Raw genomic sequence first — 13,014 nt, forward strand, 5'->3', positions numbered from 1 at the left:
ATCTGCAGAAGCAGACTGATCGGTACATATGTTGTGTCAGCTAGAAGGCTGTGAGAAATATACAATATCTTTGTGATTTATGATAGCATTAATGTTGGAGTCTCAGAGGCAGCACTGAGAGGCAGCACTGGAGACCCTGTCCTTAGTGCCCACCAGCCTCCCTGATTCTGGATTTTATTTCTTAAGATTTTTTAGGGCATAATCCCATTCTGATTTAGACTGGAAGTGTCCTTCAACACCCAGCATTTCCCAGCCAGCCGTAGGACTTTTTTTGTTGTTTAAATAGGCATAGGATCGTTTCCTAAAATTATTTAATTAATTAACCAGGAGTCTGGTCCAAAAGAGCAGGTTTGTGTGTTGGAGCTCAAACCCACCATGGCCTCGTAACTATGTTCTTGGACAAGTTATGTTTCTTTTAGCCTTTCCAGTTTGCCTTCCGGAAAATGAATGCTCTGTACCTGCCCTGTCCACCATGGCAGCCATTTGAACCACAGCACTCTCATTAGGACACCAGTCCTGGGCAATGAGAAAAGAAAATTTGCTATAATGAGGCTTCCCGACCCCTCTTTCCTCTCCTGCTGCCTCTTTGCTCCATGGAAACCTGCCCTTGGGGGCTAGGAGGCTGCCTGCCCACACAATGCTTCTGTGGACCTGCAGCCACCCCGCTTCAAGCACACATGAAACTGTCATTGCTGGGGGAAACTGCAGGTGAGGGAGACGCCAGGCCGTGTGCTATACCAAGGACAGCGTCAGCTTCCTGCAGTGCACCCATAAAACAGGGCCTACTGTAGCATGGCAGCCGCCGCCTCCTCCTCCTCCTCCTCCTCCAGCTCTAGCCGAGAAGAGGGCACCACAGGAATACCCAGCAGGCAGGCCCACCTCGCGTTCCAGCCAGCCACACGACCAGAAGCACCAAGGCCATGCTCCAGCCGCAGGGACAGCCTCGGGAGGCACATCCACCAAGCCCCATATGCTCAAGGCAAGGTGGGCCAGCCGCTGCAGCAGAACGGGGAGTTCTGGGTAAGCGATTGCTCCCCCAAGGGCTACAAGGGGACTGGGCTTTTATCAACCCGCCCCTCCAAGTGCCACTTCCCGCTCAGAGTATGGAGACTCCTGGCCCGAAGATGGATACGTGCCCTCTGCTCAGCCGCCTCCTGCCAGGCCTCCTCCCTGTACTGTTGGGCAGGCATGGCAGTCTCGCAGGCAGCTGGCGCCTCAGCTAGTGAGGGCCGGGCTTTGGCTCGCTGGGCTCTGACTTAGAGTCAGGCGCTTGGGTCAGCTCTTCCTCCCCTAAGCTTAAGACTGGGGCCAGGCCACCTCCAAAGTAGGCTTAGATCACCCGGCCAGTTCTGTACTAGCTTTAAGGCCCTGAGAACGTGATGGCAATCGCATGGCCATTTGGAGGAAGGACATGATCAGCTCCTGCAGATTCAAGTCTTATGCAAACTTGAATGCAGGAAAGGCATTAGGAGAGCAATTTATATCTGCTATTCAAACAGTATGAAATTCTTGGCTGTGTGCATACATCTTTACACCTGTCCAGGACTTCCAGTGTGGTTTTTGTGAACACCACGCTGGCCAAGATGACAAAGTTCATGTTGACATCTTAGCCTCTGGGACAGGCATCATGCTGTAGTGTTGTTTCTCTCTTTTCTCCTATCTCCCCATTGTCTGCAAAAACACACCAGCTGCATGGCCATAAAACCACATCCTTAGCATGTGCCCTAGCCTTAATTCCAATATCTCCACTTTTAAGGGAAGGAGCACATTACCATGTTTTGCATTTTGCTTCCAGTTCCTAAAGATGCAGGGCTAGAACGTGGGCTTCTTTTGAACCTGAAACCCAGAATTGTGTCCTTGAACATGCACACCAAATTTCGTGTAGATAACTCAGTGTTCAAAGGAGAGAGCAAATCAAAGAAAAAAAGAAAGGGGGCATGCCAAACAAGTAAGTTTAAAGCAAAGGCCGCCCTTTGTTTGCCCCAGGACACCTGTGCCAAGGCCACAGACTTCTCACCCTGGCCTTTTACTAAGAGAGTCCCCTGTGTTGTTTCTCCCCGAGCTGGGATGCACCTGCCGGCCAAGGCAAAGCTTCGGGTCTGCGCCATCCCCCAGCACCGGGGCTGGCGGCTGGCCTGCAACAGCAGCGCCTGGCAGGTTCTTTACTGGAGAGCATCGTCCTGGGCCAGCCTGGCCATGGCAGCCACTGCCAAGCAGGCAGAGCACCAAAGTGGAGAGCCTCCGATTCAAATCAAGCAGAAGCACTTTCAGCAAATAAATTAATCTGATTATTTTGGAAATGTCTAAATCTAATCTGCATCTCCAAAGTTTAAAAATATGGTAATGCAATTAGTAGCTTTGGCTGTGTAATGAAAGGCACTTAAAACCCTGCAAAAATACCATTAAAAGAGAAAGCTGAAGAGCCTCTTCAAACTTTCCCAAAATGTGAAGTACATTCTTATTCAAAAGATGCCAATCTCGTCTCTTTCCTTCTAGGGTTCAAGATTAATTAGGGTCTTGTTTAGTGCGTGAATGAAGAAACAAATGAACTCTTGCATCGCACACCGCTGGAACCAATGTTTCAATCTTCCCCCTCCCTACTTACAATTACATTCCTATCATGAAACTCTTTATTAGACTTTTCTATCACATGTCTGTATTAAGTCAAGCAACTATAACAGCTGCTTGCCATTTTCCCAGACTGAAGATTATGAATTTCTTCACAAATAAATGCAGAGGATGGATTTTAATGCAATAAGAATACTCATTAAAATACTACAGGGCTTTACACATAAAATGCATACCCATATTTATGCTCTTATTTTTTCCCTGAACAGAAGCGAATTTTTCATCTCTAGGAACACGTTAACATTGATCCAGACAATGAACAGCTGTGCTGCTGCAACCACGTGAAAGACGGGCACCAGTCTGATTAACTCCACACTGAAACTGGTGGACCCGACTGTCAAAGGAAATAAGTTTTCACTAATCTGACAATATTAAACACATGCATGGAAGATAGGCGTGCAAGTGGATCTAGCATGTGAAGCTACGGGGTGCTTAAAAGAAGTGGCACTTGCAAGGGAACTGGCCGTCCAGTAGAGACGGTGGACATTAACCACTGTCATTCCACAAACTTGAATAACATTAGCAGAATTCTGCCAGATCTTTCGGCTTGTATAACCTGTTGCTAGAGAAGCCAGAGAAATCTGTAATAGATTTCTACAAATCTCACTTGCATAATCCAGGTTGTGCTTACAGACTAATATGTTTTTACTTTTAGAAAATAGAAACAGAGCGAGTCAGAAGGGGTCTCCCAGACCATCTAGTCTGACCCCCAGCTCCAGCCAGCTCCGCTTACAACATGCCCACCATGTGTATGTCTAGCCTATTCTTGAACACCCTCACCGGTGGGGCCTCAACGACCTTTTGTGGAAGCCCATTCCATACCCTCGGGGTCCTAACTGTCAGGAAGTGCTTCCTGACATCCAAACTGAACCTTGGTTCCTTGAGCTTGGGTCCATTTGAGCACGTCCTGCCTTCCTCTACAGGGGACAACAGGTCTTTACCCACCTCCATGTGACATCCCCTCACATACCTGTATGTCGCCAAGATATCCCTCTGAGTCTCCTCCTGGCTGAAGAGACCCAACTCCCTCAGTCTCGCCTCATACGGCATCCCCTGGAAACCAGCCACCAACCTTGTGGCCCTACGCTGCACTGACTCTAACCTGGCTATATCCTTCCTGTAATGTGGAGGAACTTACACTAATGCCCAGTAGTGCAAGTGGAACAAAATCCTTGTACATCCCTAAACAAAATCCAAATCCAACAATTATCATCCAGTTCACATGGACATGGAAAAGGTACCCATAGGCTGGGAGCAACAATGATGTGACATGTGAACTTAATTAAGCAGTCACCAGCCTGCCAAAACATGACTTCAAAAAATGGTTCAAAATAGAGCTGCCAGGCTGCTGATGGGGACTGGGCGTTATGTTCACATGACTCCAGTCCTCCGTCAGCTTCACTGGCTTCCCATTGAAGTCCGGGCCCAATTCAAGGTGTTGGTGATGACCTATAAAGCCCTAAACGGCTTGGGGCCTGGTTACCTGAAGGAGCGCTTACATCCATATATGCCCGGCCGCCCCTTGAGATCTGTGGGATAGGGCCTTCTCCGGGAACCCTCCGTGAAAGAAATTAGGAGGGTGGGGACTCGGAGGAGGGCTTTCTCTGCAGTGGCGCCCAATCTATGGAATGCGCTCCCCAGAGAGGTCCACCTGGCGCCGTTGCTATTTGTTTTTCGGCGCCAGGCGAAGACCTTTTTATTTAAGCGTCATTTTAATTGTTAATATTATTTGCTTATTTTATCTGGCCAGGGCAACTTATTTTATATTGTTATTTCTTGTATTTTAATTTTATGTTGTGAGCCGCCCCGAGGCTTCGGTGAATGGGGCAGCATAGAAATGTTTTAATATAAATAAATAAAATGACTGTAACTTCATTGTTAATTTTTGCACATTGCTTTGTCTGATTTCTTTCAGAAAAGCATTATACTATATCCAGCCTCAGTTGTGAAGCACCACCCATAACCGAGTGCCAGCAACCATGCCTTTCCTCCCCTGCTGAGTGTCAGGTCAGAGCATTTCCATGCCTTGGCTATGATATGCAGTTTGCCTCTCTAACATTTCCTTGCCAGGTAAAGCTAAAAGGTGTAATCATCTGTGTAATCTTGTTTGGAGTGCCAGCTGCCCTGCTTCATAAATATGAACAGATTTTTGAGCAGAAAAGCAAGTTGCATAAGGTTTCAAGAGACAAGTGCTGCAGGCACATCGTTCTCTCCCCTTGGCCCTTCCTCTTTTTAAATAGAAAGTGGGGCGATCCAAGTAAGAGGTAGAAGCGGGGGGAAGCCACAGGAGCCGATCAATATTGACCCACCTTCCTTACAAGCTTTGTCCAGGCATTCACTTCCTACCCTCCAGAAGATCATCAGGAGGATGCTGGAACCACACTCTCTGGCCCAGCTTCTGCCCCACATTCCAGGGGTTCAGCTCCTGCAGTGGGAGAGGTGGCTTCTGTAGCAGGGCATCTCTTTGTGTATTTGATGGATGGTTGCACACCTCCCAGGGAGCTTTGGCTACTGGGAGGTATAGAAATGAAACTGATCAAAACCACCACCGTCTTCATCATCGTGATGATCATCGCTCCTGCTCACGCTGCTCTTCGAGGTTACCGCTCGTTCAGGCAGCCCACACAAACAGAGCAGACTGTCTGCTGCCCCCTTCGATGCATCGAGGCTGATGCAGCCGGTCAACAGGACCACGATGGAGGGCTCAGCTCAACACGACTGCACTTCACAGGGTTCTAATTATGCAGGGCAGGCAAAACTTTGGGCTATAATTTCTGTAATTTTCTGTACTTTTCCCATCCCATGATTGAAGTACAACAATAATTCAGTTAATGTCTTTTCATTTTGCTCTTTTGTCTCCCACTCTTGTTGTTCATGGGGCCCCACAAAGTTCTGTCTTTTTTCCCAATGCTTTTAAATATCTCTGTGGGGGAAATAATCCAGTGTTACGGGCCAAGGTGTCATCAGCACATGGATGAGACTCATCTCTGCCTTGCATTGCCATCCTCTTCTCCAAGGGGGACTGTGGCACTGTTGTTGTAGGTAGGTAGCTCCTAAGGCCCGCTTGGATGTCTCACTTTCCACCAGGAAAGCAGGGAGGGAGTTAAAATCAAGGTTATGTAGAAGAGGCTCCTTCTGGGGAAAAAAATCTTGAACAGCTAGAAGTCTTTCTGGACTTTGGCAGTGTGCGAGTTTGCAGAAGTTGTATTAGGAGGACCATGCTGGCAGTGCTTCCTGGCGTAAAATGGCATATGGGCCTGTAAGGCTGAGGAAGCCCGGGGGCCCTGCAGAGCTGGACGGCCTGTGCTTTCTGGGTGTGGCTGTGCAAATTCTAGCTGGGATAATTTTATGACTTAGGAAGTCCGTAGAGGTTAGATCACAAACACGTTTATTTCAAGCTTGGCAAACAGCCTGTGTTCTCAAAACCTCTGAAGAATGCTTTTTGGCACCTTCACAGTGTCGTGTATCCAGCCAGTTCCACACAACAAAATGTGGAAAAGTCAAAGTGGGGGCAAATATTTCTTCAAGGCACTGCAGTCCACCCAAATGATCACAAATCAGTCCTGGATGTTATGAAGTGCCGAAAAACCATGGACATGTTGCAAAGGCTAAAGGGCATCACAGAGTATTCATAAAGCCTGTATTGGGTTTGGAATGGAGTCTTCTACTCATGCTCCCACCCCCCGGAAAATCCAGTCTGATAGAAATCCGAGCCCCACGACGGCATTCCAAAAGTTCAAGTACTGGGGCAAAACAACCCGGAGTGTTGTTCTGTTCTGTTCTTTGTTAACGCCACACTGCCTGTCTCTCTCCACTGGCTTTCCAGGCTCCAGTCCTCTGCCCCATACAGCAAAAACAGGTCCCACTTATTCACAGTCCTGCAGTAGCAGGCTACCAGTTCACTTCTGCCACTCAGCTTGCAATGCTTTCCCCTTTCACACACTGGCTGAGCACGGAGCACTGCAACAGACGTCGTACTATCACTAGATGCGAGAACCAGCCCAGGTGCTCAGTGGAAAGCTGCATTTCCATTCCTCTGGCAAACTCAGAGGAACAGGGCAAACTGGAGGAGTGTTTGGAGACAAGCCTTGGAAACACGGGATTTTTTGAGAGGGGCTTGTCCTCTGTCGGTGATCCAGCTCAGGAGAAACGCATGCATGGCACAGCTCCCTGCTCCGTTGCTGAAATGGCCTAGCTAGCTAGCGCACGTGCCTGGGAGATGGACAAAGTGGGCGGTGTTGAACATGCCTGGTGGTTCTGGGGTTACTGAGGGTTCCAGGGAGGTCCTGCCCCTGCCCCTAGTAAGAAACCTCTTGGAAGCAATCACCGCAGAAATCCTTCCTCAACAGATTGCAAATGATCTTTCCGTGTTTTCCCCCACCTCTTAGGCCACTGTAAAAGATGAGGTTTTCAACAAACTTCCTTTGTAATGCGGGTGCAAAATTGATATTGGCCTGTGTGCCAATTCACATAACAAACACCTCTTGGCTGCATTCACAACTATTAAATACCTATGCCTCTTTTAACAGAAGCAGTGGAGAGATGGTCTGCCTCATTTATGAAATGCTCCTAGAGTGATCCTTCAATTACCAGCATTTTCCTTGAGTAGGGAGTGGTATTACTATCCATTTCATCAGAGAATTGGAGAACACTGGCTTGTTTCACATGTGATGGCAGCTTTCACACATCTGCTTCCACTGGTAGGAAAGCTGATCTGTGTATGTGTATATGTATATGTATGGGGGTCTTCAAAAAGAGTCTGCACTTTTATATTTTATAACTATATTTAATATATTTTTTGCTGATGGTATTAAAAAGTTGGTATGACGCTGGAAAAAACACATTGCAAAGGAAGGTGACTATGTAGAAAAGTGATGTAATTTATTTTTGAAATTCTTAATAAACAGAGTTTTTAAAAGTGCTTTTTGAAACTTTTTGAAGACTCCTCGTATATATGTACACATATACATGTATATATGTATATGTATGGCAGTCAATATATGTGTGTGTGTGCGTGCGTGCGTGCATCACACATCATGCATTCACTGTATTTATTTAACCACACAACAGCTCAGAACTATGGCTACCAGGCAGCATCCAGGAAGCTACAGGGTTTTTCAGAGGGTTTCCACGCTCAGCATGAAAAGAACTGTGCCAGCTGCATCTCCACAGTCACAAGAGCAACTCTGGAGATGCTGTTTAGGGGATGTTCTGATGAGAAGAGACAGGGAGCACTAAGATACAGGGTATCCTAGTGGTGGCTCGGCATCCTTCCCTTCCACTCAAAGGCATCTCACTTAAATGGCTGGCAGTGTTTTGCTGTGTGCAAGGAGGCTCCTCCTGGCCTTCATGGGATGCCTCTCAATTTGGATGGTTCTGGGTTGGATTGTGCCCCAAACCATTCTGGAATATATTTGACTCACTTATTTTATTTGCAGTATTTTTACACTGCTCTCCAGCCAGAAGAGGCTCCCAGAACATCTTATAGAGATTAATAATGTCCTTCCCTCAGGTTTACAATCTTATTTTGACTGAAGACAGAATAAAAATATTTTAAATTAAACAGAATACATAACAGTGAAGGCTGAAACCCTTTCAGTTTTCCCACTCGAATATTTCACATTCAAACTTTTCTAACAGGTTATGAGTCCTTGTGATCTGGATCAATGTATGCCACAAGAAGTGTGTGTGTGCGTGTGTGTGTGTGGAGGGGGAAACCTAACACATGATTTGTCAGATGTGCCCAAGGAGACAAAAAAAGAAACAGATTACACAGGCAATAGCTGATTCCCACTGAAGCAGAAACAGGAGTTGCGGAGGAGGCATTAGAAAGGAGCTCTTCCGTTCTTCTCTTAGGGGGAGGTCCTCAGCTCCATGGCGGAGCTCCTGCTTTGTGAGCGGAAGGTCCCAGTTCACTGCTCCACATCCTGGGGCAAGGCTGGCCAGCTCCCTCTTGAAACCCTGGAGGGTCAAGGCTGCCAGTCAGTGCCAATCACACCTGGCTGGACGGAGCAAGGCTCTGACACCATCTCAGGCAGCTTCCTGTGTTCCTCCATTTCACCCTTGCTTTGGGCTCCTCGGTGCTTCCAATAATGCAGCAAAGAAAAGAAGCCTCTTCCTTGCCTGCCTCTCCTGCCCTCCTAGGGCTTGCATGCACCCCTCTGGTTCTTCCTGTGAAAGATAAAGCACCTGGGCACTTGAATGGCACATGAGATAATTCTGGCCTTGCTGGGGTGTGAAAATCACCTGGAAGGAAGTGGTAAGAACCCATTCTCACACCTGACCTTTCAATGGAAAGCTGCCTCTTGGTAGCAGAGTGCGGTAGGTGAACCATAATGATTTGTTCTGTCCTCGGCTTCTCCTCAGGGGCAGCCTTTTCCCTCAGCGCCCCCATCCCCCCCCACATTGTCCTGTGGGCAACTCAGCCCCTGTCAGTTTGATAAACGAGGATCAATGGAAGAGATCTCCACGTCTCATTTTAAGAGTTTCTCTTGATGGGTTGGAGTCAAGAAGCAACCAGCTGGGAATCTGTCTCTTGGGTGAGGGTCTTTCACATTGCCTTTGGTCCTCACTTAAACTTTCTTTTTAAAGGTTAAGCGTATTTATATACCAACTCCAAAAGGTTATTCTGCTTGACCAAGTCTGCAGAAAGAATGATTAATGGCTACCCCGCCAACCATCCATGTTTTGGTTGAGTCGGAACTTGAGAGAAAATGTGACCGGTACAAAAAGAAAATACTTAGCTCTTCTGTTCTATGGAATGGTTCTGCTTGGATTTACTGCTTAGCCATATTTGCCTGTTGGCCATACCTGGAGATGTACAGAGTGTGTTGAATCTCTTTAAACTTTATTTCAGAGATGCTAGGTATGTTTCATTCTGTTGTCCAGTCAATGATGGAACTGGATTTTTCATGCATAAGAATTGTGTTTGTTTACAAAAGCATATCTGTGCAAGTGTGCATTTGTGTAGTTACTCCCTCCCCCAATACCAATACCAATACAAAACAAAACAAAACAAAACAAAACAAAACAAAACAGTCCCACAAGTCCCCAGAATCTTTGCAACTTGGAAAAAGCCAACTTTCTGTAGAATCTGTTGCAGATTTTACTGATACCTCCTGCCGCCACCACCCCTGCCCCTGCCCCACCATCATGACTCATGGGACTGATTCCCACATTATTTTATGACATGGCAGTAACCATTCCACACTCTTTCCTTACAGTGAAGGGTTCATAGCAACGTGGCTTCAGGTGGGAAAACAACAACAACCAGAAGTTACTGCACCAAGCCAGATGGCCAAGGCTGATGTGAGAAGGAAGGTTTCCCCAAACTGCAGAATGCCTCATGCCTTGCCAGCTGGGTAGCTGAGCAGGCTGCCTGCCCCACTTTCGGGTAGGGACCAGTGGTGAGGCGCTCAAAGATGGAGCTATGTGCGCCAAGCACCGCTTCTTGGGCCTGCTGCCCTCGGTGAGGGAGGACACTCTCACTGCCGCTCTCCCGGGAGCCAGTCCTGCTGGTTTCTGCATGTGAAATGCTGTGAATGACGACCTGAGCTGGCCCTGCTTGTGGCCCTTTGAGTTCATTTTCATAGCACAGGTGAGACTCTTGCCTGCCTTCTTTGACTCTTTCCAGCTATTATCCTTATCACTGAATGGTTATTAAGCTCTCTAAATTCCAGGCTGCCTTCTTAAGTGGCTTTGAGATGTGGTTTTCTGCTGTTACTTTGCTGCTGTTGTTTATTCTACTCTTCCCTAACCCTAACCCATGACAGTAATACCAGAATTGCCCCACCATACCTTAATGCCTTATATTAATGGCTTACAAAGCTGTCCAATCTTAGCTGAGAATAAAAAAGAAGGTTGCAAAGATTGCACTACATTTCCCTTCCTTGGATTAGGGTAAGAGATGAACAGGCCATCTAGCTTGAGATCTGGCTGAAAGTTGTCCTGGCAGTATAACCAGAGCTGGCCCTAGATGTCTTAGTGCTTGTGATGGAAAACCAAGACGACCCTTCCTTCCTTCTAAGAATTAGCATCGTCAGCCGGGATGCTCCTGCTCCTTCCTCAGTGATAGTGCTTCAGGCTCCTTGGCTCAGGCCTGCTTGCATTCTTTCTAGCCATCCTGCCTGGGAGCCAAATCTGTGGCTGAGGAGGACAGTTTCTCCATATCACAAGACATCGTGATGACTGGCATCACTTCTCTTTAAATGACTCGGAGGTCGGATGCATGCCACACACCAGAGCTCCCTGCCCTTCCCCTTCGCTGGGAATGGCCACCTAACTGAGTCCTTTAAGTCGTTAATATCTCAACCAGCTGCTTGTGACCTTGGTACTCATGTGCCACACATGGAAGATAAGAAAGAAGAGGAGCCAGGTCACCAAGTCGTAGAGTGTGGGATCGTTTGCTGCGGTTTCCATTTTTAAATAAACATAAATTGTATGCTCAATTGCTGCCTCTGTTTCTTTCACTGATTCAGGGACCGCATTGGCCCCCTTCAGGCATTCTACTTTCTACCTAATAAACATGCAAGGAGGGAGCGTGTGCCCACCGCTACCTGCACTGCCCACTGCCATGAGCCTGTGTTTGTGCAGGGTGACTTTCTGCAGAGGAGAGAAAGTCTCCATCCGTGAAGCCTCTCCTCACACCAGGGCAGGCTGATGTCCCAGCATTCTGGGTGGCGGGAAGAGCCTCCGTCACGGAGGGCAGTGCCAATGGCTGAGGAGGGGCAGGGGGAGCACCTCCCCCTTGTGTGGTCAGGATACTTAGACGCCAAATGTCAGAGCCTATGAAGGCTACAGTTATGGGATAAACTTTTCCTTCTACAAACTGCTACAAATCACTATTTGCAAACTCCGTTCCCTTAATTTGTGTATAACTCACCACTGCCAGGATAGTCCATCGTAGTTAGCAGCAGTGGCAAATTCCTTTCTGCAACCCTGGCTTTAATATTGGCAGAACACAAGGGCCAGCAGGATTTCCTGTCCCCGGTAGAAATAAAGCATCTTTCTACCTTCCCCATCAGTGATTCAGTTCCACCGTTCCTCAGAAGGGTAAGACGTTTCCATTTCTGACTCTTTGGCTTTTCCAAACTGACTCGATGCTTGCTGTCTGTGTGGAAGGCCAGGTAACTCAACAGGCAGGTGGCTGGTGATGCCTCAGGCCTGCACTAACCCATGGCTACTTTGCTGAGCAGCAGACAGAGAAAAACGACCAGTGCTTCATCGCCGTGTGTGTGATCATCTGGATGTAAGCATCTGTTTCAGACAATAGTCTGGGCACCACAGCGCCTGCTCCCGCCCCTGGTGCACCGCATCCTCTCAGGGGCTCCACATCACACCGCACTGGCTGATGCCCACACACCGAAAGGGCATCTTCGCTGCAGGTGCTCCTCGCGCGGCAGTGACAGAGGTGGATCGATGGATGCAGCCTCAACGAGAGCCCTCGCTGGCGATCGTTGCACCGGGCTGCAGCCGGAGAGGGAGCTTCCCCGCTCTCCGGGCTGTTGCCTCCCCAGCAGTCAACCGTCTGGGTCTGAACCTGTGTAAATCATGTGTGCTCCACGGCACCAGCGGCGAGGCTGCGCCAGTTTCTCCAGATGCAGGACTCACAATGTATAGGGACGGTAGGGTAATCCACAGTGCAGAACCAGACTATTCCCCTTTATCTCAGCCACCTCTTCCCCCCCCCCCCCCACTCCCCACCATGATATACACTGCTGGGCACACTGCCAGCTCAGTCCTACTATTAATAATCCAGCAACAATGAGAGGAAACAGATTTCAGTGCCAGCCTTCCAATGGGAGCTAATTAAAAATAAGTGTCAGCAGAATAAAAAAAAGAAAGATTTTGAAAAATAACAGGACAGTGCCCTTTTAGGCAAAGATAAAAATCTCCCCTGTATATGGGCTTCATCTTGCCCTGTGCACTGTGTCTCTTATGAGAAAAATAGGACAATTAAAATTTAACGTGAGCCAGCATGTTAATAAATCAAAGTGGACACCAACACAGCTGGGAGAGCAAAATGACTGTGTTATAAAGCACCAAGGGCCCGGCTTCTCTGCAGGTTGTGTTCTGCAAATGAGGGCGTAAGGCTAATGCTCCGCCACTCCCTACAGCTTTATACAGCAGGAAATTGACAGCTTGATCCTGAGCAGAGTTAGGCACGTCTAAGCCCATGGAAATCCGTGGGCTTAGTGGCGCCTAGCTCAGGGCAGGATAGGGCAGCGGATGCTCGCCTCGGCTTGGTGTCCTTCCACTTCATCAAGGGAAATAGTTCATGACCAGAAGCAAAGCAAAGTGAAACAAGAACCCATCTTGTGGTTTTGTTTTAATTTATGTGCTCTGGATCGACTCCCCAAGTTGTCAGAATGCACTGAAACTACAGCT

This window comes from Varanus komodoensis, unplaced genomic scaffold, assembly GCF_004798865.1.
Source record: "Varanus komodoensis strain SLA01 unplaced genomic scaffold, ASM479886v1 scaffold7_1, whole genome shotgun sequence".
Lineage (NCBI taxonomy): Eukaryota > Metazoa > Chordata > Lepidosauria > Squamata > Varanidae > Varanus > Varanus komodoensis.